At 46.4% G+C, this 25540-nt stretch overlaps 1 protein-coding gene across 2 annotated transcripts in view; it reads left to right on the forward strand.

Annotated features, from left to right (window-relative positions):
• Positions 1 to 25540, forward strand: part of SDK1 (sidekick cell adhesion molecule 1) — a 2171476-nt gene that overhangs the window by 1943256 nt on the left and 202680 nt on the right. The gene's annotated exons all lie outside the window — the stretch shown is intronic.

The raw sequence follows: 25540 nt of genomic DNA on the forward strand, positions 1-25540 counted from the left end.
TCTTATTCACCCAAAGGGAAAGCCTATACAGGGCCTAGCTCAGTATGCATGGTATTTCTACAGGTTGATAGGTAGTTTTCACGTAGCAGATGGAAAAAAATCGCACTTCTCTACACGCATTGCAAGAAAAAGTGTATTCAGTAAAATATAGACCATCATCTGTAAGCCATAAGTATGGTCGGTATTCCTGAACAATTTTCTCAGTTATGTGACATGATGTAACATTCTCGTTTGTGCAGTTGGCAGCCTACCCCAAGTAAAGAATTGCCAATCATGTGACTGGCATACATTTTGTTGCCATATACAGTGCTCTGCCTAATGTGGCGGGGCAACACTATGTTGGCATCTCTTCAAAAGTTCCCCATTGCATTCTGGCAAATGCAGCCCATAGTATTTTCGTTAATGTACAAGTAAGCAAGTGTTCACCATCAGGTGGTGTAGCCAATGCTGGTATTACTGTGCATTTCTTGGCTTGTTTTTGGGTGATTGCACTTATTAGGTAGGAAGTGGCAGGTCTCTTTAGAGATGCTTGAAATGCTGCTTTTATTGCTTCAAACAGCACCACTCAAAAGAGCACAGTTGCATAACAGGGCTGTTCAGCCTAATCACTCCAGGAGGAGCTTTAGCAGTGCCTTAAGTGGTCACACTCCTGGATTCTCAGCAAACACCCTCCATTGCATTCTGGTTAATGCAGTTCATGATACTTTCTGTAACCTACATATAAGGAAGTGTTGAGCAGCTGGTGCCATGCTCAATGTGCTTCTGGAACCAAGCTATACCCGACTGATGAGCCCTATTCAAGGCAAAAACAGTCATGGGTTGCTTGTGTTCGGGTTCAGGGAGGAGCTGGCCTGACAGCTCAGGCTGGGCTGTTCCTATTGGAGTAGGGTCAAGACTGATTTGCATGTGCCTGGGTCCAAATTGAGGTGGGATATTGGGTAAAAAACTATGGACTAAGATGCATTGCCAGTGGCTCAGATTCATTCAAGCATTCCATTCATCATGTTGTTGTTGCAGTTGATGCCCTAATTGTTACTGGTATGTCCAAACATGAGTCCAGTGCTCAGTGTGCCACTGGAACTAAGCTGTACCCAATTGATGAGTCCTAAACAGGGCAAAACCAGTCTTGGGTTGCTTGTATTCGAAGGTCTGTGGGGCCTGGCCTGGCAGTTCGGGCTGGATTGTTCCTATTAGAATAGGGTCAAGACTGATTTGGATGTGGCTGAGTCCAAAGGGAGGTGGCATGGTGAGGGGAAAACGATGGACTGAGATATGGCCCGAGCAATTGATAGCAGCTGAGATTTATTCAAGCATTCCATCCATCACCTCGTTGATATTGTAATTGTTGTACTTTATTTATTGCCAGTTCTGTGCACAGCAGCGTAAATGAGAATGTGTGTCAGCCATAATTTTTCACAGTTAGAATAACCACTGACTGCATGGTTCCTCACATTAGGCCACAGCTGTTGGATTCTTTTGCTGTTAATGTTTGGCCGTCAGAGATCACTTTTCATTTGTGTCTTTGAAAACTTTTGATATGTTTGAAGGATCTGTTCTGGTGCAAACATTTGCAAGTTTCTTGACTTAACTATTTCATTTGCACTAGCTTACTTTTTTTTCCCCATACTCACTATTTGGATCCCATGCCCTTTATAGTGTCAGGACTGGTAACAGCTTATAGGTGGTTCATGAAAAATTTCTAGCTACCGTAACAGAAAGTTTCAATTCTATTAAGGACTTGGAGGCGAGGATTATGCCTTCTTTCTTCACTCTTTATTACAACAGCAGCCATGTAAAACTTCAACAAACGACTTTTCCCATGATACATCGGGAAACAACTGTAGTTTAAACAACCAATGAGAACACCAATGTCCTCCAATCAGCATAGAGCCTGTTCCATATGGTCCCTTCTCTCTGTGTTCTTGTCCTCTTTTGAAGAGCGTAGACAGCCAAATGATCCTCTTTAAGAATCCTGTTTATTAGAATCGACGCCTACAACAAGAAGGACAATTGTCACCACCAAAGGTTTGATACTGATACACAACCTGTGGATAGATATACACATTGAGTTAATTAAAGACCTTACTTAAAGAATATTGAACATCTGACAACATATAGATTACTTGCGCATTGAACATCAGTTAACATATTGGTTACTTTAGTACGGGGAGGGCGAATTTCACCGGAAACTCCCTAGGGTGGGATAATCCTCGCCTCCTAGTCCTTAATAGAATTGAAACTTTCTGCAACGATAGCTAGAACATTTTTCATTCTATGTCAGGACTGGAGGCGAGGATTATGCTAGTTTAAAGCTTGTCAGCCACCAATTGTCCCATGTTGATCACTGGTTTGAAGTAAAACCTCCTAAAGGTGGAGTCTGATGACCAATCTGCCACGTTTAGGATATCCTCCAAACGGGCGCCCAAGCCAAAAGCCTTAGAGGCCATAGCGCCTCTGGTTAAATGAGCTCCAAAAATACTGAGTTCAATTCCGGCTTCCTGCATCACCCATATAACCCACCGCGCAATGGTGGGAGAAGAGACTGCCTTAAAGAGTTTCCGGAGAGCAATGAGTAGTTGCTATTCACCTGGGGGACGGAATTCCTCCGTCATCTCCTCGTAAGCCTTGAGGCATTGCACCACACATAGTTTAGGGACTTCTGCAAACTTTTTTTCCAGGAGGCCTAATAATGCAGTTCTTTGGGTCCGGGTGAACTGCCTTCCACAACATCAGATCCCTGACCTACTTGCCACAAAAGCTAGGAATTGCGCTACACTCCCATACTCCATGTGAGAATTCACCTTGTTCTGTGAGCTACGGTCAAAGCTTTTTAAATGTGTAATGTATGGTGACCTTATTTATATGAATTAATAATTTTGATGATGCATGTACCACTGCCATGCACACACAGACAACACCACTGCCATACACACACGGACACCACCACTCCCATGCACACACGGACACCACCACTGCCATGCACACACGGACACCACCACTGCCATGCACACACGGACACCACCACCGGCATATACACACGGATACCACCACTGCCATGCACACACGCACACCACCACTGCTGTGCACACACGCACACCACCACTGCCGTGCACACACGCACACCACCACTGCCGTGCACACACGCACACCACCACTGCCATACACACACGGATACCACTGCCATGCACACACGCACGCCACCACTGCCGTGCACACACCACCACTGCCGTGCACACACGCACACCACCACTGCCGTGCACACACGCACACCACCACTGCCGTGCACACACGCACACCACCACTGCCATACACACACGGATACCACCACTGCCGTGCACACACGGACACCACCACTGCCGTGCACACACGCACTCCACCACTGCCGTGCACACACGCACACCACCACTGCCATGCACACACGCACACCACCACTGCCATGAACACATGGACACCACCACTGCCATACACACACGGACACCACCACTGCCATGCACACACGGACACCACCACTGCCATGCACACACGGACACCACCCGTGCTTAATTTGTTAAAAAAAAATGCCAGGGCTTTCATTTGTAAAAAATTAAGTGAAAGGGCACTCGTCAGGAGGCTACTGTAGTTTGCCATGCACATTACGCGACTTTGAGCTATTGGCATTGTAAATGACAATTACTTTTATTTATGTTTTGGTTTTTAAAACATAAATAAAAGACCTTGTCATTTACAATGTCAAGACCTTAAACTCGCGTTCATTTACAATGCTAATAGCTCTAACTTTTGCAATGCCGAGACCTTTGCATTGTAAATGCTTGTTTATTTTAGTTACTTTTGTATCTCTGGGAGGTTCCACAGGTGACTGTATTCATTAACAGTTTCCTGAGAGGGTGACACAAAGAAGAGGTGCCAGACTTATTTTGGCATGAGTACCTTTTGTTTCAGGGAAGAGAGGCCACGGGGGTCTTATTCACCCAAAGGGAAAGCCTATACAGGGCCTAGCTCAGTATGCATGGTATTTCTACAGGTTGATAGGTAGTTTTTACGTAGCAGATGGAAAAAAATCTCACTTCTCTACACGCATTGCAAGAAAAAGTGTATTCAGTAAAATATAGACCATCATCTGTAAGCCATAAGTATGGTCGGTATTCCTGAACAATTTTCTCAGTTATGTGACATGATGTAACATTCTCGTTTGTGCAGTTGGCAGCCTACCCCAAGTAAAGAATTGCCAATCATGTGACTGGCATACATTTTGTTGCCATATACAGTGCTCTGCCTAATGTGGCGGGGCAACACTATGTTGGCATCTCTTCAAAAGTTCCCCATTGCATTCTGGCAAATGCAGCCCATAGTATTTTCGTTAATGTACAAGTAAGCAAGTGTTCACCATCAGGTGGTGCAGCCAATGCTGGTATTACTGTGCATTTCTTGGCTTGTTTTTGGGTGATTGCACTTATTAGGTAGGAAGTGGCAGGTCTCTTAAGAGATGCTTGAAATGCTGCTTTTATTGCTTCAAACAGCACCACTCAAAAGAGCACAGTTGCATAACAGGGCTGTTCAGCCTAATCACTCCAGGAGGAGCTTTAGCAGTGCCTTAAGTGGTCACACTCCTGGATTCTCAGCAAACACCCTCCATTGCATTCACCTGGGGGACGGAATTCCTCCGTCATCTCCTCGTAAGCCTTGAGGCATTGCACCACACATAGTTTAGGGACTTCTGCAAACTCTGGATAAGAAATGACCCTTGTATGGCATTTTGTTCTCCTGTGCAAAGTGAAGGAGACACCAGCTGGTGTAAACCTTCGACCAGTGACATCTAGTGCCCTTACATCAGAGACACAGAGACAAGAAATTAGACAAAATATCATAGCCAACTTGGCCAACAGCTCTTTCCTGGAAAGGAACCGGTTTGGTTGCCATGAGAGAAAAAGGTTAAGAACCTGATTAACATCCCAGAGAGAGGAATAACGAGGTTCTGGGGTAGAGATAATCTAATACCCCGAAGCAATCTACAGACTAGTGGATGTTCACCCACTGCAGGATTATTAACTGGGACATGGCCGGCTGAAATGGCCGATTGGAAAGTATTGATAGACCTATAGGCCAATCCTCTCTGAGCCAAATGAGCCAAAACATTAAGAATATGGACGATATCTGAGTCCAAGGGATTGAGATTCCTTCGCAGACACCAACTGGATCATCTGCCCGAAGCACCTCTTGACCGTACTGTCTGCCCATGCTCCGGCCATAAGGCTCTCAACTGTCTGCGAAAGGCCTGGGATTTCCCAGTGTATCCAGTAATCCGCCACACCATGAGCCAAAGTGAATTCTCTTGAAGAAGAGGATGAAGAACCTGATCCGGACTCCTGGGGAGAGTTGGAAACTGGGGGAGTAGGATTGGAGAATCCCAAGAAAGTTCCAGAAGAACTGGAAACCAGACTTGAGATCTCCAAAGGGACGTCACTAAGACCACGTTCGCTTCCTGCCTCCTGACCTACGCGGTCACTCTTGTGATCATTGCAAATGGGGGAAACTCATTTCCTGTCTACAGACTCCAGTCTTGAAGGAACGCATCTGTGGCCAAAGCCAGAGGGTCCGGCCTCCAACTGAAAAAGCGAGGCAGCTGATGATCTAGCCGTGAGGCAAATAGATCTATTGAAAAATTACCCTCGCGAGAATTGAGTGTTGCAAATACCTCTGAGCCCAGCTTCCAAAGGCTGGCATCCCTGAGATTGCGAGACTGAAAGTCTGCTTCCTGATTGTGGCAGCCCGGTAGATATTCGGCCGTGACCGAGACTTTATGCTCTAGGCAATAGTGCCAAAAGGCCGCTACTAGATCTGAATGAGCCTTTGAGCGACTGCCCCCAAGATGATTTATGTAATGGACCGCCGATACGTTGTCCATCTTCAGGAGGATACACGACTGAATAGAACCTTTGAACCAACAACGCACTGCAAAAGAACCAGCTAAGAGTTCCAGACAATTTATGTGTAAGCGTTGTTCTTCTGGCGACCATAAACCTCCTGTGGACACTGTGCCGCATCTTGCCCCCCCCAGCCTGTCCTACTGGCATCGGACTCTATAATTAATTAAGTCTGGCGTTGAACCGAAAATCGCGCGGCTGTTCCAGGCCTCTATGTGACATAGCCACCAATTGAGCTCTTCTCGGGCCTCTGCGGAAAGAGACACCTTTGGGGAATACGAACAACCCCTGCGGAGATGTGACGCCTTTAGGCGTTGAAGGGCTCTGTAGTGCAAGGGGCCCGGGAAGATAGCCTGGATCAATGAAGAGAGCAGGCCTACCATCTGAGCAATTTGTCTGAAAGACATCTGATGTTTGGACAGAGTCTGCCCCAATTGTGACGAATTTTCACCATTTTCCAGGACGGAAGACTCAAGGTGGTGGAGATGGAGTCTATAATGAATCCCAAAAACGTTACTGACTGAGACGCTGTAAATAGAGACTTTCTCTCATTTATGACAAAACTGAGGTTCTATAAGAGATTCACCGCCATGTGAAGGTGTCTGGGAACAAGAGTTCATGAGAAGATCGTCTAAATAGACCGTTAGCCGTACTCCTCGAGTCCTGAGGTGCTCCACCACAGGTTTGAGAACCTTGGTAAAGCACCACTGGGCAGATGAGAAACCGAACGGAAGGGATGCAGACTCGTAAGACTTGTCCTTCCGGGTGAACTGGAGGAATTTCCTGTGAGGAGGAAAAATCGGAACTACCAGATATGCATCCTTGAGGTTCAAATGGACTATCCCACCTAGAGGCCTCCGGACATCTCTGAAAAGGTAAGTCCCTTCCATTTTGAAATGGTGATAAACCACCCACTGGTGGAATTCATTCAAATTTATCACCGGATGCTGTCCACCATTGACCTTCTCAACGAGAAAAATATTGCTGATGAAACCCATAGGGCGAGGGTCCATTGGCAGAATGGTGCCTTTAGCTAGCAAAGAAGCTACCTCTTGATCTACTAGAATGGTATCCTGAATAGAAAACTGGACGGGACGAGGCCACCCTCTTTGTATTGGGTTCCCCTACACCTCTAAATGGAAGCCCTGGACTGTTTGAAGGACCCATGCATCCCCTGTGATGGAAGTCCAGGCTGGGAAACAACTCGCCAGACGCGCCCCCTAACTTTAAATGGGAAAAAGGGAGTACACTCACCAGAGTTTGAGGTTGAATTCACTCCTCTGTATTCTCTACCCTTGCCACGGCGTCCTCGTGTAGGGTAGAAATATCTGAACCATGTTTGGTCCTGGTACTGATGGGGGCCTTGACCTTTCTGCTGGTACTGGTTGCCACCTCGGCCGGACAAGCGACCCCTGCCAGGACCGGCCACGCGGAAAACCAGCGGAAACACTTTCTTAATGGTTGACTGCCCTTTATCCAAAGATGTGAAAGTGTTCACAAACTTGCCGAGTTCTCTCACAAACGGTTCTCCAAAGAGACCCCCTTCGGCAACAGCACCTGCCTCAGAATCTGCAAGATCCCCCAACTTCGGGTCCACTTTTAAAAGAAGAGATCAAGGTCTCTCAGTTGAAAGGGCACAGTTTGCGTTACCCAAAAATATTATAGCTCGTTGAGCCCACCCAAACAGAGCTTCAGGGGAAATTAGAGCACCAGAAATCTTGGCCTCCTCGGCCATGTCAAGAATCTTGGATAGGGGTCCCAAAGCATCTAAGAGTTTATCCGGGCATGCGCGCCAAGAATGATCTATCCCCTTTTTGGGATCCTTTATGAATTTCTGCATAAAAGTAGCCATGCGTGGATCAATCGCCGGAGTTAAAGCTACTTTGCCCTCCAAGAGGGTCGGGGACATTCTGCACTTAAGCAGTTTCAAGCCTCCTTTTCCAGCGGGGTTTGTACATGACTTGCCATATAGCAAGCGACCTTAGCGTCCGGATCCCACTCAGAGGATCGATGGTGCATTATATCTGCTGGGTCCAGCATGTCTGATATATCATTGTCGGGGGAAGGAGGCTGGGAAAGGTCATCAAGACCAGATGTACCAGGAATACTAACTGCGTCCCCTGAACCCTTCGGAGTAGATGGAAGAGTGGTTGGGACAACATTGTCAGCCCAAGGTGGTAAAGAGGGCTGAGATGCCATAAAAGCTTGGCTTAGCCTATCAAAAGCATCCATATCCACCCCTGCTTCACGAATACGTTTTGTAGGAGGGCCCACCGGATCCACTAAAACAGGTGTAGGAGGGGGATGACCTGACGCAGTTGGCTGCGTCAATTTGTCAAAAGCCTGGGCAATCTGGCGTTATAATCTCTCCCCTAAAGGAGTCATAGCATCTTCAACCGCCCGATATATGGAGGCGTCCCCCGCGTCATAAAAATCGTCGTCCCATAGGAGATCAGCCATCGGGTCTGTACCTCCTTGGGAATCCTCATCATACTCCATGATAAGTAAAAAACAGGCAATGGAGAAAAATTCCTTAACAGTGGGAACCCCACAGAGTATTAAGTCTGGGTGGCAGACTGTTAGCCATTGAGAAAGTGGCCTTGAATATGGGGGACTGGGTGTTAGTCCAATGCTGAAGCGTAAAACGCAAGTTTTAAATGGGTCACAGCCCTGGGACACACCTGGAGCCAAAATCGTTGTGTGCAGCTAGTAATATAAGCCGGGGGGAAGTGTCCCAAATGTGCCTTTCACAGGCGAATACAAGACCTCACCAGAGGCGTTCAGCGAGAGACATTGTACCGATTTTGGTAGGTTCCAGCACAGGCCGAGTAAAATAACAGGCCAGCTTCTCACAATAAGGACCCAGACGGGCGTCTCCCATCTCCGGCGTACCACACAGCGGGACGCGCACAAACGTTGAAAATCCTCTGAGAGGAATTCGGAGAGCCTGTCGCTCCCGCCGTGCCTCTCACACCCTCTAGGGTCAGGAGGTCACTGCTCTCCAGGCAACAGGGACGCGTAAGAGCGAAACGAACCGCTCTCGCTTCCGGGAAAGCGCGCCGCGAGGTTTCCACACCTGAAATACCACGGAATGAAACAACACGCGAAGTACGCGCTCCAAGCGAAAAACCCCAACAGTTATATAAACCATCAACACCGCGCCACAAAAGCGGTAAACAGTCAATCACACAAGCCCTGCGCAACAAAGCGAGAGTGAGAGAGCGCAAACTGACCTAAATGTATGAGTGCATCACACTTACCTGTAGTAAGCACAAATCATGAGGAGAAATGCCATGAGTGCTAATAGTATCTGCAATTATATTCTAAATGTATAGCTAATATAGAGATTAAGTAGAAGTGGAACTAATACAGAAATGTGTGACACTATATGATTTATTAGATGTGATTATTCCTGAATCCATGTCGTGTAGCTGTTAAAATGTAAGATGGTAGGTGGTTAAACGCAGAATGTGGTAGGCCTCAGGGCCAGAGCTAAAAGGGAAGGTGTTTCGTTTCACGACAAAGATTGTATTAATGTTTTGGTCATTGCATTAATGGGCCACGATTTATAAAATGTTTATTGAATGATAGAATAAGAGTATTAACATGCTTTAATTAATGAAGAAGTTGAATGCTATAATCATTATGAGAAATGTTGCAGGCCTTTTTGGAAGTCTATGAGAGTTGGGTTCTTGGCTGCAGATATCTGTCTGCAAAGGAAAGGGGGGATCCAATTATAAATGAATGAATAGAGGTCTGTTCAGTAGACGGCCCAGACATGGAGGAGGGTTCCGGAATGTTTAAGGGGTATCAGCGGGCCGGAGAAGAGTCTGAGAAGCAAGGTCAACTCTAACGTATGAGGCCCAATACAAAGCATCATGGAAAAAGCCAGAAGCTACACCACGTGAGGGGCGTCTCGAAAGGGGCGTCTCAAATGTTGTTGACTGTTTTGTATTAGGGACAGCACCCCTGGGTGGAGTTAGAGCAGATACCTGAGGACCCTTTAGAGAGCGGATGGGTAGGCAGAGAGGGGTCATGACTGGAGAACTATAGGTTTTCACCAAGAGACTTAGAGTGAGTGACTTCCCTTGGGGGTCATCCACTGCTGACACCTTTGTTAGGTTGGGATTTGGTTAAGTAGGGATACCATCTAGAGCAGGGTAGGGACAGCCTAACCTGTGCGTTTTCCTCCAACTTAAATGAAGGAGAGATATGCGTCAATGCTGATAGCTTTATTATTCTTAGAACTTGTGTTAGTGATTTCCGTTGCTCGTCTGAGGGCTTTCCGAGAGCACATGTATGTAATTGGACCTGTGTACCTCGTGAACCTCATTCTGAGATGCTTGTATTTGCAGCTTATCATATCCTTACAATAAACTTTTGAAAGCTAGAAGTTGTTTGTGATCTTTGGGAGCAGAGTCCTTTATTGGGGTGAACTGACTTGGAAATAGATGTACCTTGTACCTTAAAGACAGGCAACAAAGGTTCAGTCGACCAGATCGAGGTTTAGATCAATAGTGCTAAGGTATCGATCAAAATCTCGCCCTTCCAGTTGGTAGCTATAGAGGATGGTTGCCTTCTTGAGGACGGTAACCTAGGCCAGGTTAGCTTACCCCAAGGCCCATAGAAATCGATGATCGGAAGAACAGCCCGCCGAAGAAGATCCGGATGACGTGAGACAGAAAAAGCAGCAGTATCGGTCGAGAGTGAGTATAAAGGGTTATGCGTGTTAGATTGCGGTGTTTTGTATTGTATCTATGTTGTAATGTCTGGCGGAGTTGAATGCCTGTAGAGTGACTGTGGAACAGGTTGTGAGCGCGCGCAACCGGTGGAAATCTTAAGTTCAAGGAGAGCTTAAGTGGTTCGGGTGTATCGGACACCCAGAGTAATTGTCAACTAGTGTGAAGGGGGTCATGAGGTACCATTGATCACCCGAAAGACCGAGATAGGGGGAACGTAAGAGTGAGTGCGTGAGTAACGGACGCTGGTCGGAAGTTACTGTGTGTGTAAGCAACCTATCAGAGAGACGATAGACATTTCGTCAGTTACGTTGACAATTACATATAGACTGTGGACGTACAGTCGAGAGAAGTGACCGCTTGGTCGGAAGTAGTCATTTTTCGGTGTATGAATGGGACGCATGCATAACCGGGAGACGAGTTGAGAAAGGAGGGGTGCTGCTGCGAAGCGGAGAAAAGTGACGTCAGAAAGTGTCGCGACGCGATTGGCCGACCGGAGAAAGACCGCGCTGTGATAGGCCAGCTAGCAAAGACGTCAGACAGGGTCGCGACGTGATTGGCCGACCGGAGAAAGACCGCGCTGCGATAGGCCAAGTTAGCAAAGCCGCGACAGGATTGGTGGATTGTCATCAGGAAGTAAACAGAGTAGCGAGGCTGGATATTGTGCGCATAATTATGAAGTGTTTTAAATGGTTGAAAGCGGTGTTTAAAAAAGAGAAGCGGGGATCGTATGAAGGGGAAGAAGCCCCGCCGGAGGGTACGCCAGCTCGTTACATGGCAGTGAATGTTGGGTTGCATACGATCCTCTGGATATCAGAATGGAGTAAGATTACGGAAGGAAATGAGGAACTGACGTTCCCGAAGTACGGGACGTTCAGATTAGAGGTGTTACATCGATTAAAATCAGTCATGACCTCAATAAGACCCTTGCCTAGACCGACCCAGTTTGAAGCCCTTGAAGCATGGATTAGGGCAGCGCATGAAAAGAATATGAACAGACGACAAGAAAGGGTGAAACGATCGGTAAGGGCAGTGCAGGATGCCAGGTGGGATGCGGATGCTAAAAGATGGAGAGTGCATAACCTGGAAGTAAATAAACTGTACCCAGTATTAGAGGTGCCCGTAAATAAAAGCCCCCTAGAAGAAGATGATGAGAGCGAAACAGAGGACAGCCTGATAAACAGATTATTGACAGACAGGCCACCCCCGTATAATAGAGCAGGGGGAGAGGTCGAGCATACAGAAGGAGAAAAGGGGGGCAATGCAGGAGAGCATAGACCGCTTCCCAGTTCAGAGTGGGATCCTGAAGCAAAGAAAGAGTTGTCCCAGCCTAGTCAGGTGCAACAGGTGGTCGGTAGGTTTGTGGTACAAAGAGCGCCGGAAACGGAAAGCGCCACATCCTACACATTACCAGATGCACTACAGGTACCTGTTACCATAGGTCCTATAATATCGATATATGACCAAGAGAGAGCAAGAGGGGAAGAACGGGTACGGAAGGACAGAGAAAGAGCAGAGAAGGCAAGAAGGAACGATACGATTAATTCCCCAAGTCAGATGCCGATACCAAGAGAATGGAGCACTCCGGTGCACCCAGTAGGGGACCCAGGAGGAGATCCTGGGGGCCCTAGATGGCCAGTGGATCTGAGGGGATCTGGACGAAAATCCTTTCAAGAGCTAAATGAGTACATGAAGCAGTGGGATGAGGCAGTGAAGGCTCAAAAGAACATCATAGCTGCGGAAGCTGAAAGGGAAAGTCAGGACAGCCGAGCTCGGACTCACTGCGGGGCTGGGGAGAGTAGCCCGGAGTGGGACTGTAGAGAGAGAGATAGTAGGGGAGTCACCCATTGGGCCCGGAGTGGAGATAGAACAGACCTGGAAAACGGGGGCCCCGGGAGTGGAGGGGTGGCGCGCCCAATACTCAGTGAAGGGGAGAGGAGAGCACAAGAGTACAGAAACAGCTTTAAGTGTCCACACTGTGTGCCTGGCACCAGAGAACTGAATGGGAGTTGTGAGAGGTCGCACCATAGTCCCTGTGATGACGGAAATGAGCGCAGCCCAGGGAATATGGGGAACCAGGAAGGATCGTATCGGATACTGAGCGATACGAGGCAAAGGGAGAGTAGCGACCAGAGGGAAAATAACAGAGAGGTGTACGGTGAGAGGAGAGAAGAAGAAGAGAGTGGGCAGAGCAAGAGCAGGGGTAACAGGCCCGTGTTCCATCACCTTCCAAGATCGGATGGCCGAGCATGGGACCTGGAGAGATGGGAGCAAGGGAGGGCACCCATTAACTCTCCCGAGCCCAAACGCAGAGCTCGAAGTTGGGATGGTAGGGAGACCAGTGAGCCCCCTTCGAAAGACATATTGCGAGCTGAGATAAAAGCCAAAAGACTTGATGTCGCCAGCTTAAGGTCAGACCTGGATGACATGGTAGATGGTACCCTGCCTTTAGAAAGAATGGAAATGTATGAGCAGGATGAAATACTGTATATGGCAAAGGACATCACTCGAAAGGCGAGAGCAGTCCATGAGAAGTTAGTCGAACTAGCAGGCAAATATATGGTGGATCTGTCAAGAACCAAAGCATTACAGGGTAACCACAGGCTACATTACACAGATCGAGACCTAGATGAGAGGAGAACGATTGGGCTGAAAACGCACATAAGGGAACTGATCGCTGGAATAAGGACATGGAGGGCACTAGATAAGTGGGAAGAGAGGTGGTCCAAGAAAGGGACCGGCAGGAGAAGCACGCTTGGTATGACACCAGGACTGCAGGGAATAGAGGCATACCCTTTGCGGGAAGTCGCAAATGGGAACTATGTGCATGTCCCTTGGAGTAGGGGAGATTTAGCTGCTTTTACCACCTCCTTCCCCAAATTGCGGGAAAACCCCGTGGAGTGGTACAAGCAAGTCGAGAGGTTTGTAAAAATCTCAAAGGTCCTATGGATAGATCTGAACACGCTGTTTGACATTGTAGTACCAGGAGATCTGTGGACAGCATGCAAGGTTAGCGCTGAGTGGCCCACAACGGAGCCAGAGAGAGATGCTAAGACTAATGGGCCGTCCGAGATTGTAATGGCAAAATTCGAGAGAGTGATGACTTGGCTGAAAGAGAAAGTGCCAATGCAAGACATAGATTGGGTCAGAATAGACCGAACCAGACAGGAACCCAAAGAGACAGTCCACGAATATTACGAGAGATTGCTGAAGGCGTTTAAACAGTATAGCGGCTTGGATGTAATGGATCCAAAGGACATAGGGCAATTTGTGTCCAAGTTCGTCCTGGGACTGAGACCGGATATTAGTTTAATGATTCAGCAACACTCGATTTGTTGGCAAAGTAAACCCCTAGATGAAATACTGAGATATGCCAGGTACTGCTGTGATGAGATAGACTCCAAAGCTAAGAAACTAAAAGAAAAGTTGATGGTGGGACAGATGCAGGCAGCAGGAAAGGGGGGACCGCAGCAACAGCAGCAAGGAACAGGTACAGGAGGAAAGAAGCAGTACAGTCAGAACAAGGGCAATGAGGAGAGTTCTACCTTTAGACCCAGAATAGACATAGCTGCCTTGAAGAAAACGACTAGGTGCCACCAGTGTAACGAGGTGGGGCATTGGAAACGCGAGTGTCCCTACAATGTAGAGATAGGAGAACAAGAGATAGAGGAGGAAGAGGTCCAGAGCGCACCTACAAGAGGGGCGACGCCATATCAAGGAAAGGTGCTCAAAGGGGGGGGGGCTCCTCCCCGAGCTCAGTTCCCGCAGCCTCCTCGAGTAGGGACTGTGGGTAAGACCTATAGACAAATGCCCCTGTTTGTGGAAGGTGAAGAGTGTTATTATGTGGACCCATTAACCGGACAGAGAGTGGAAAGAGAAGACTGCACCCTTGGGGCAGCCTTAGAGGTGGACCAGAGGGGACCCTATGTCGAAGCAGAAGTAGCAGGGTGCCCTACGACATTTCTGGTGGACACAGGAGCCACTAGGTCCACGATCAGATCAGCTGCAGTTCCAGACCTGCCCATGTCTGGAGAGACCATACAAGTGGTAGGGGTCGCAAATAGGAGAATAACCAGCCAATTGACAGAACCGGTACAGGTGAAAATAGGGAAGTACAGCGATGAGCACCAATTTGTGGTTTGCGATTCAAGCCCTGTGTGTCTGCTAGGGAGAGACCTGTTGTGTAAATTGAATTGTACAATATACTGTACACCTCAGGGAGTGGAGGTATTGACCAATGATGATGACGCAGATTTCAAGGTTGCAAACTCAAGAATATGCGTGGAGCTGTATCCTACTTTGACAGTAGATGAGCTCCCCTGGGACTTGAGGGAGACAGTGGCACCAGAAGTATGGGATTTCATTGGGGAAGAGATAGGTTTGGTCAAAGGGGTGGACCCAGTGAAAATAGTAGTGAAACCGCATGCTGAGTTCCCAAGAACACCCCAATATAAATTGACTCCAGAAACGATTGCAGGCATAAAACCCGTGATCGAGTCCATGATTAAACAGGGAATACTGAAAGAAATCGTGGGTAGTCCATGCAACTCCCCGATTATGGGTCTGCAGAAACCAAATGGGAAATTTCGGATAGTGCAGGATCTTCGAAAGATTAATAACATAGTCGTTTCGTGTTGTCCAGTGGTACCGAATCCATCAGTGATACTGTTTCAGATTCCATTTCAAGCAGAGTGGTTCACAGTGATCGATCTTTGTCAGGCTTTCTTTTCGATCCCTCTGGACGAAGAAAGCCATTTTCTTTTCGCATTTAAGCTGGAAAATCGCGTCCTAACATGGTGTCGTATCCCTCAGGGGTATACAGAGAGTCCATCGATCTTTAACCAGCTTTTGAAGAAAAATCTTGAAAGTCTAGTGCTGCCCCAGAAGTCAGTTCTGGTCCAGTACATAGACGACCTCCTCGTGGCGTCAGAAACAGAAGAAGCTTGCAGGGAGGACTCCATTGCTTTGTTAAATCACCTAGCTGCCAATGGGCACAAGGTGTCCCCGGGAAAATTGCAGTACTGCCTGACAGAAGTGCAGTACTTAGGACACAGAATAGAGAAAGGCAAACGAAAGGTGTCACCAGACAGGATAGAGGCGATCATGAAAATGAATGCGCCTAAGACACAGAGAGAGGTCAGGATGTTCCTAGGGATGGTGGGTTATTGCCGACAGTGGATCGCGAACTTTTCACTGAAAGCAAAACCCTTGCAAAAACTGACGCACAAGGAGGTGAGCGATCCGGTACCATGGGACAAAGACTGTTTGATGGCATTCTTACAGCTGCGAGAGGACCTGTGTCGTGCTCCGGCATTGGGAATGCCTGATTACAATAAACAATTTTTTCTTTACTGTTGTGAGAGAGAGGGTTGTGCGTTGTCTGTGTTGGTCCAAATCCATGGGAATGCCCGTAGACCAGTTGCTTATTTCTCGGCTACTTTAGACCCAGTAGCCGCAGCGTTGCCCGGATGTCTCAAATCCGTTGCTGCAACGGGTGTCAGCATTGAAAGATGTGAAAATATCGTCATGGGGCACCCGTTAGAGGTGTGCGTGCCCCATTCTGTTGAACTGTTGATGACCAGGACCAAAACACAGCATCTGACCAACAGCAGGCTCACGCGATATGAGCAAGTTATTCTTGCTGCAGAGAATGTGACCCTCAAAAGATGCTCTGTTTTGAACCCTGCCACCTTGATGCCACTTCCAAATGATATCGAGGATGATGATGAATGTACAGACCATGACTGCCTCGATGTGACTGAACTATGCACCAAACCCAGACCCGACATCGTAGATGAGCCACTGACCGACCCAGATGAAATTTTCTTTGTCGATGGCTCATGTGTAAGAGACGAAGTTGGGCAGTTGAGAGCGGCTTACGCTGTTTGTACAATTGCTGGAGTTGTGGAAGCTGGGTGCCTGGAAGGAGTACACTCCGCTCAGGTAGCCGAGATTATTGCCCTGACACGTGCTTGCTTAGCAAGCAATCAAATTCGAGTCACCATATACACCGACAGCCAATATGGCTATGGGGTAGTTCATGATTACGGGCAGTTATGGTCTCAAAGAGGGTTCATGACCTCTTCAGGCTCTCCCATTCGCAATGGAGAGTTTGTGCGCCTGTTGTTAGAGGCGTTGCAATGCCCAGCAGGTATCGCAGTTGTAAAGTGCACCGCACATACCAGAAATGAGGACTTTGTTTCAAAAGGCAATAGATATGCAGATGAAGTTGCGCGGTATTGCGCGGAGCAAGGGTACTCTTTCACAGAGGTGGAAGTGGGCGGAATAAATGTAAGAACTGAATTAGCCATGATATTGGAAACTGTTGATACTTGGGATGAACTGTCAAACATGCAAGAAAATGCTCCTGATTCTGAAAAAGAAACATGGGAAAAGGCGGGATGTGTAATGGGTGAGTCCCATTTTTGGGTCTCAGCAGACGGCAGAGCAGTGTTGCCCAATGAGATGGTGAGTCCAATGGCCAGACTCATACATGGTCCCGTACACTTAGGGAGAGATGCTATGCTGAGAGTGTTTAGACAGACTTGGTACAATCCTAAGTTTAGAATAGCAGCAGAAGCAGTGTGCCAGCGTTGTGTGACCTGTCAGCAGCTGAACGTAGGAAAAAGAACACCAGTTACACTGAGTCACATAGGAAGGTCTGGAGGTCCATTCAACAGAATGCAGATAGATTTCATTGAAATGCCAAGATGCAACCGCCTCCGCTATGTCCTGGTGGTTGTTTGTGTGTTCTCCAGATAGGTTGAGGCATACCCTACACGTAGGTGCGACACCCTCACCGTGGCCAAGTTACTGCTTAGGGAACTCATCCCGCGCTTCGGGGTGCCGGCCTTTTTGGAATCAGATAGGGGAACGCATTTTAACAGCGAGCTTGTGAAGATGATTTGTGTAGCACTAAACATAGATCAAAAGTTGCATTGCAGTTATCGACCAGAAGCCTCAGGGATTGTGGAGCAGATCAATGGCACAATCAAGGCCAGGATAGCGAAAGTGTGCTCCTCAACGACCCTGAGTTGGCCTGACGCCCTGCCATTGGTCCTCATGAGCCTTCGTAGTACCCCAGACAGAAGAACAGGGTTGTCACCACATGAGGTGTTAATGGGGAGAGCAATGAGGCTGCCATCTGTCCCAACTGCTGCACTGTTAAATATCACAGATGATATGATCCTGGACTATTGTAAGGGGCTGTCTGACGCCATTCGTTCTGTGTCCCTTCAGGTGCAGGCTGCCGAGGTTCCATCGTGCCAGGGCCCGTGCCATGACCTGTATCCTGGGGACTGGGTCCTGGTGAAAAAACACGTGAGAAGAAGCTGTCTGGATGTTCGTTGGCGTGGGCCCTTCCAGATCATCCTGATCACGAACACAGCTGTGAAGGTGGGAGGCCTGCCCAATTGGATCCACGCGTCACATACGCGAAGGGTTCCAGCACCTCTGGAAGAAACAGCTCCTCTCTCGGATAGACGTCCAGCAGAGGACCGAGAAGCCATAGAGGGGGCTAGCCAAGCTGTAGAGGTGCCAGCGGAAGCAGGGGAAGAGTCTGACCAAGCTGAGGACGGTCAGTACAACAGTGAAACAGACGACGCTACAGAAGGAGAAAGTAGCTGGGAGTACGAGTCAGACACAGACAGGTCTGAGAGAGAGAGAGAACAGACAAGAAGGAGAAGGAGTAGAAGGGCACGTGGAGAAGCAAATTGGCCGCAAAGAAGGAGCTCTAGCCTGAGGTCAACTCCAGAAGTAACCCTTCCTCCGATATCAGAAGACTCAGACCCGGAAGAAGGTGCTCAGGGCGCTGAAGCACCGGACCGAAGAAGGTCAAGAAGAGTGCGTGTGCCTAACAGAAGATACTCCACACCTGAGTGGACATATCTGGTGACAAATGTCTGTGAAACCGGAGACAGGGAGGATCCGAGCGGTGGTGGTGTCCAGTTCTGAGCCCATTATCACCGTGGAAATACGACTGTTGGTACCCGGTGTCGAACAAGAAGGGTCACTAACATTCATGCTCCCCAGACCTCCCCGCCTCAGCAAGTTAAAACACATGTTTCTTTCAGAATTGCAATTCCCCGACTTTGGTACAACGATAACAGCACATGAAGAGCACAATCTTCGTTTGGAAATATTGAACTATGCTATTGAAGCTGCAACAACAAATCTGATAGTAGACTGTTAAGGACTTTGTAAATAAAGCAACCAGAAAAAGAAGATTACCTAGCGCCCAGGAAGCAGAGAATATTAGGGAACTTCCCTTGAGTTGACGGAGAAGGGCTAGGGTTGTCTTGTTTGAACTGTTAAAGGACTTTTGCGAAGAAGGTTGTCAGCTTCCAATTGTGTGGATTCTAAGGACAAAAGGATTAAAAAGAGACTGTAAAGGAACGAGAGGAAAAGAACTTTTTGCTAAGATAAGAGAGAGCCATATTGTCTGACGAAATGGAGGCCGGCACCCAGAACCGCAGAGCTAAATGTATAATAGGTACACTAATAGTAGGAGTGATAATATTAATAGCTTTAGTGGTAACAATTTCTTATGTAAAGGGACATGAGGAAGAGGCAAAGGTAACTGATGTGAAATCTGTAGAAACGCTTACACCCACTGTTGCTGGTGAAAAAGGGGAAAACACTCAAGAGAAAGCGTTATTAGCTGCAGAAGCCCGCAGGTTACACGTAGATGAGTCCCAAGGAGACTTTAGGTCAAATGCTTATGCTAAACTCTTATATGAATACGTGGATGCCATGGAGGTTAAGGATTGCTACGTCTGCATGCAGTTGCCGGCGTCTGTAGACGAGGGAATTCGATATCATCACCTCCCGCTGACATATGGCATTACATGTAGCTTATTGCTTAGTATATTTTATGAGAGAGATAGTTTTGAATACTATTTCTCCAATTATGATTCAGTGTTGCCAGAAGTCCCAAATTATAAGCAGATGAACAAATGGGATTACTGGAAGAGTGAAGACAGATTGGCCAAGTTCTTCATTCCTTGGATTACCTTAGACACTTCACATGCCCGTAGAAATAACCTGACATGCAAGGTGTCAGAAGTCGAGAAGAAGTTCATAGGGCAGGTGGATGATCGTTACAGGAGACAAAAGATTTTGAAAAAATCAGGACAATGGAAAACAGATTGGACCGAGGAGGAAAAGGCACACAAGAGAAAGGGTAGTAGTGGTCCAATAGCTTTAGATAAAACACAGAGAGGAAAGCTATGTCTTCACCGAGCCAAAACGTATTATGAAAATGTATACGTTGGAGAAGTTGACTGTGAACATGCTTTCAATATAGAGTACTATACTAAAGATTTCCTGAAGGGAATGCAAGTGATTCCAAATGTGTATTTTGTATGTGGAAGAAATGCCTACGTGAGACTACCTGACAACTGGTATGGATCATGTTACTTAGCAATTGTCTTCCCCAAAATATATCATGCACAAGACTTAGTGATCATTGAGGGCAAGACATCTTCGAGGGGAAGGAGAGATATAGGTGATGCAGAAATGGTTGGAGATGTCTTTGGAGCTATGTTCCCTCTTTTGGGAGTAATCCTTAATGATGTTAAAATTAGACGACTGGCAACAGTTGTCGACAGGTTGTCTGCCAGCACTGCTCAGTCCTTAATGCTGGTAGAAGGAGAGATGCAATCGATAAGGGCTATGGTTCTTCAGAACCGTCTTGCATTAGATGTCCTACTAGCAAAAGAGGGCGGAGTCTGTAAGGCTTTGAAGGTCCAGGAATGTTGCACTTACATTCCAGACAATTCAAAACCCCTTGAGAAGGTTATTAGGAACATAACTGATATTCACAAGGAGATCGAAGACTTGAGTAAAGAAAATGTCTGGGAAAAGGTGGGCCACGGAATGAGTGCAGTTGGAGGGTGGATTTCCACCTTAGGCAAAAGCTTTGTGTGGTATATTCTAAAACCTGTCATCATAATATTGATCTGTGGGATCATATTGTGGGGATTGGTGAGGGTATTCAAATGGTACAGAGCAAGAAGGTCAGAAAGGGCCCAAAGAGAGCAGCTGCAGAGATTGGCTGCCATACAAGATAATCAGTACAGGAGTCTGAGGGCTCTGGAAGCGCAGAGGCAAGTTATGCTACCAATAACTGCAGTTTAAATGTTAGTGATGACCCCGAGAGGTCATCAAAGGGGGGAACTGAGAGAGCGCAAACTGACCTAAATGTATGAGTGCATCACACTTACCTGTAGTAAGCACAAATCATGAGGAGAAATGCCATGAGTGCTAATAGTATCTGCAATTATATTCTAAATGTATAGCTAATATAGAGATTAAGTAGAAGTGGAACTAATACAGAAATGTGTGACACTATATGATTTATTAGATGTGATTATTCCTGAATCCATGTCGTGTAGCTGTTAAAATGTAAGATGGTAGGTGGTTAAACGCAGAATGTGGTAGGCCTCAGGGCCAGAGCTAAAAGGGAAGGTGTTTCGTTTCACGACAAAGATTGTATTAATGTTTTGGTCATTGCATTAATGGGCCACGATTTATAAAATGTTTATTGAATGATAGAATAAGAGTATTAACATGCTTTAATTAATGAAGAAGTTGAATGCTATAATCATTATGAGAAATGTTGCAGGCCTTTTTGGAAGTCTATGAGAGTTGGGTTCTTGGCTGCAGATATCTGTCTGCAAAGGAAAGGGGGGATCCAATTATAAATGAATGAATAGAGGTCTGTTCAGTAGACGGCCCAGACATGGAGGAGGGTTCCGGAATGTTTAAGGGGTATCAGCGGGCCGGAGAAGAGTCTGAGAAGCAAGGTCAACTCTAACGTATGAGGCCCAATACAAAGCATCATGGAAAAAGCCAGAAGCTACACCACGTGAGGGGCGTCTCGAAAGGGGCGTCTCAAATGTTGTTGACTGTTTTGTATTAGGGACAGCACCCCTGGGTGGAGTTAGAGCAGATACCTGAGGACCCTTTAGAGAGCGGATGGGTAGGCAGAGAGGGGTCATGACTGGAGAACTATAGGTTTTCACCAAGAGACTTAGAGTGAGTGACTTCCCTTGGGGGTCATCCACTGCTGACACCTTTGTTAGGTTGGGATTTAGTTAAGTAGGGATACCATCTAGAGCAGGGTAGGGACAGCCTAACCTGTGCGTTTTCCTCCAACTTAAATGAAGGAGAGATATGCGTCAATGCTGATAGCTTTATTATTCTTAGAACTTGTGTTAGTGATTTCCGTTGCTCGTCTGAGGGCTTTCCGAGAGCACATGTATGTAATTGGACCTGTGTACCTCGTGAACCTCATTCTGAGATGCTTGTATTTGCAGCTTATCATATCCTTACAATAAACTTTTGAAAGCTAGAAGTTGTTTGTGATCTTTGGGAGCAGAGTCCTTTATTGGGGTGAACTGACTTGGAAATAGATGTACCTTGTACCTTAAAGACAGGCAACAAAGGTTCAGTCGACCAGATCGAGGTTTAGATCAATAGTGCTAAGGTATCGATCAAAATCTCGCCCTTCCAAGAGCGCATATGTACAACTCATCTATAAAATCAATAGCAAAAACCCACATTTCTGTGAGAAAAACAAACAGAGTACTTATCTTGGCAGCCCAGCAGCGAAGAAAGAGGACAAGGACACAGAGAGAAGGGACTATATGGAACAGGCTCTATGCTGATTAGTGGACATTGGTGTTCTCATTGGTTGTTTAAACTACAGCTGTTTCCTGATGTATCATGGGAAAAGTCGTTTGTTGAAGTTTTACATGGCTGCTGTTGTAATAAAGAGTGAAGAAAGAAGGCACAATCCTCACCTCCAGTCCTGACATAGAATTCAGATCTTGCCCCTAATTTCCATGCATATATTCTTGTGTCATATACATTAAACCCTTCCCCCTAAAGTTTGCTTATATATTCCTTCACAGGCCATTTTTTTCTGCTGGACTGTGTGCGTTTCTCCTTTTCAGTGAATTCCTAGTGAAGGGCCTTGCCTTTGAAAGTTTTTGTCTTTCAGAACTGCTTTTGATCCTGATTCCCTACTCTTCATTCTTCAGATCGGGTAGTTTGTGCTGCAGTGCACCAGCTTTAAACCATATGCCTCATGCCATTAATGTCTGCAGTCTCTGTATTTGGGAATAACCATCTTCTGTACAACTACACTCTTTGTGCTGTTTTGTTCCATCTGGAATTGTCTAGCTTGCATGCAGAGTAAAGGTGCGCGGATTCCACAGTAGATGTTAAATTTTACCTAGGAAGGAACACGAGGAGGTGAGCATAAGATTCTCTTGACACTGAGTACTGTTTCTGACAGTTAGTTAGTGAAGCACCGAACCAGAGACCCTCCCCTTCCTGCATGCAGGTCATCCTCACCAGTCTGACATCAAGTGCAGTGAAAACACCAAAGGAAGCTGGAAGTACCTGGTTGCCAGACCGGTTCCAGACAGCTGGTTTCTGCCAGGTACAACAGTCAAAGTCAAGGAGAGGGCATAAATGTCCCACAAGTCAAGGCCCTGATAAAACCAAAACCTGCACTGTTAAATGAAGGCCAGCCTCTTTTTGAGGACAGAGACTAAAGGAAGGAGCCAGTGTGTCTTTTCTTGAATGGTTGAACCCAGCCACTATTGTAAGCGATTTCTATTGCATTCTCTGCCCGAGTAAGTGGTCCCTTTTCTGACTTCTCATCTGCCCCCGCAGTTAAATAGGAAAATATCGTCCAATTCTGGGAGCCAAGACCCTTGCTGCAAGAGAAAACACAAGAGGCTGGTCTCTTTGCAGGGTTTCACTTACCTGATATATACTTACATTTTTGTTGTAAAGGCATATGTTTGGTAAAGGTATTGTGTGGCAAATGATAAGTTGTAAAGGCTGTTTCCCATCATGGGCAGTTCAGTGTTTGTCTCAGAGACCCCCACCACAGTCTCTTTTGGTGATGACCACTTACCTGAAGGGCAAGACATTGAGATCTTACATGAACAAAGAGGTCAGGTTGCTGAAGACAAATAGCAATAATTGTAGCAGTAACTGAGTCAGGCCAGTGCCAAGGTCATTATGATAGATATGGACAGTGTCCAGGGCATTACTTAAATAGGTACACCACCTTGCTCACTGACAGTGTGTCAGGTGTTGCACACAGTGTAGGTACAGGATTATGCATAAAACACTATCCACACAAAACGTTAAAAAAGTTTTGACACAGCCAAGAGGTTTGATGCTAGCACTAAAGCACTGACAAAAGGGAAAATAAAATGTCCGCTGTTGTTCCAGAAAATTATGAAAAATATTCCTTTGAGTATTCATAACATAAAATAAATAAATGATTAAATGTAGAATGACAAAGTATACTATTCAAATGCAAAATAGCCCTCCCTCCATTCCACTGCAGGCAGCAGGATCCAAACAAAGAGCCAACGGTAAGAATGTGAGACTAGAATACTCCTGTGGACTTATCCAAGTTGCGACACTAATAGAACTACAATCCACCCATTGAACGCCCATATCATCTCTGAATCCCTACGTGTGCATATCTGTTTTAATAACACATGGCCAAATGTCTAGCTTTAAAGGAATGTTGTATGATAATGTGAAGCATTACAAGTAAATAGCCTGGGAATAAATATTTTTTTCTCGAAGCAAAGCACTGTAGAGTAATATTGGTGTAGGTTTAAAGGTCAAGTGGCAGTTGCACTGTCAAGCCAGATCTAAAATTCTACGTAGGTTGATGACTGCCCTCCTCCCATCTGTGATGATGCCAGAGAAAAATTACATGAATTTTCTACTAGTCTAAAACACTTTAATAGCATTCCAGTGTTGTGTGTGTGCCCCTGAAAGTTCAAGCTTAGGAAGCTGGATAAATAAATACAAATATTGCAGCAGCAGGGTAAGCACTTTTTTTTGAGGAACCACACAAATTTTGCCCAATCAAAATATGTACTCCTGGCTCCTAACGTGTGGGTGGAGCCAAAGCCCCTCTCTAGTGATCTTCACGTAATTGCCTGGCGACAGCGGCTCTATCAAGCTAGACCATAAAAATGACTGATACTTAGATGAATAAACTGACTGCTGTAGGGTAAAAAAGATCAACACAGACAGCAAGAATAGAAGATAGGTTATAATGTGAGACGGGAAACCACGGCAGGCAAAAATATCAGTGTTTTGAGCAGGGGCCGGGTAACCGTCATGTATTTGCATGGTGTTCGCTTTTGCATGACAGAAAACATTGAAATCAAAAATAATCTTTCAACACTATTTGTTCACTGTTTTTCGATTTGGCTGCTTTGTGTGATGACATTCGGACTGGCTACAGATAGAATGAAATATGCGAGAACAAATAAAATGCAAAGTAGACAGATCGATCAATAGAATAGTGCAACCAATGATGGCAAGCAGTCAGGAAGGTTGATAGAATATGAATGAGTGCACAATATTCGCCTCGGAAGCAAACCGCTGAGCATACATATGAGCACGGATACAGACGCGGCTCTTTTTCGCTGTGGTTACATTCATCCTCTTATTCTCTCTAATGTATGGCAAAAGTACATTAAATATCTTAAACGGAACATCAGGTGAATGGTGTCGGAATAGATCTCACAACATCAGGTGACGTCCTCAAACAAATGCACATTATAGGACGCCTAGCACTGGTGATTATCTTCATTGCTGAACTGACCTTTGAGAACTCTTTCTCTTCTGCACTGGCTGGGCCCTTTTACTTTGGAGCAAAGGCAGAACTTGGCTTTTTTTTGTTATTGTGGGCAGTATCCTGGGGATTTGATAGAGTGGTAGACAAATGGACAAACTGATGAAAGACAGATGGATCGACTGATGGATGGAGAACGAATGAAGGATTCAGGGACAGAGAAGAGTTGATAGATGCAAGGAAATTGAATAGGC

This window comes from Lissotriton helveticus, chromosome 10 (assembly GCF_964261635.1).
Source record: "Lissotriton helveticus chromosome 10, aLisHel1.1, whole genome shotgun sequence".
NCBI classification, from domain to species: domain Eukaryota; kingdom Metazoa; phylum Chordata; class Amphibia; order Caudata; family Salamandridae; genus Lissotriton; species Lissotriton helveticus.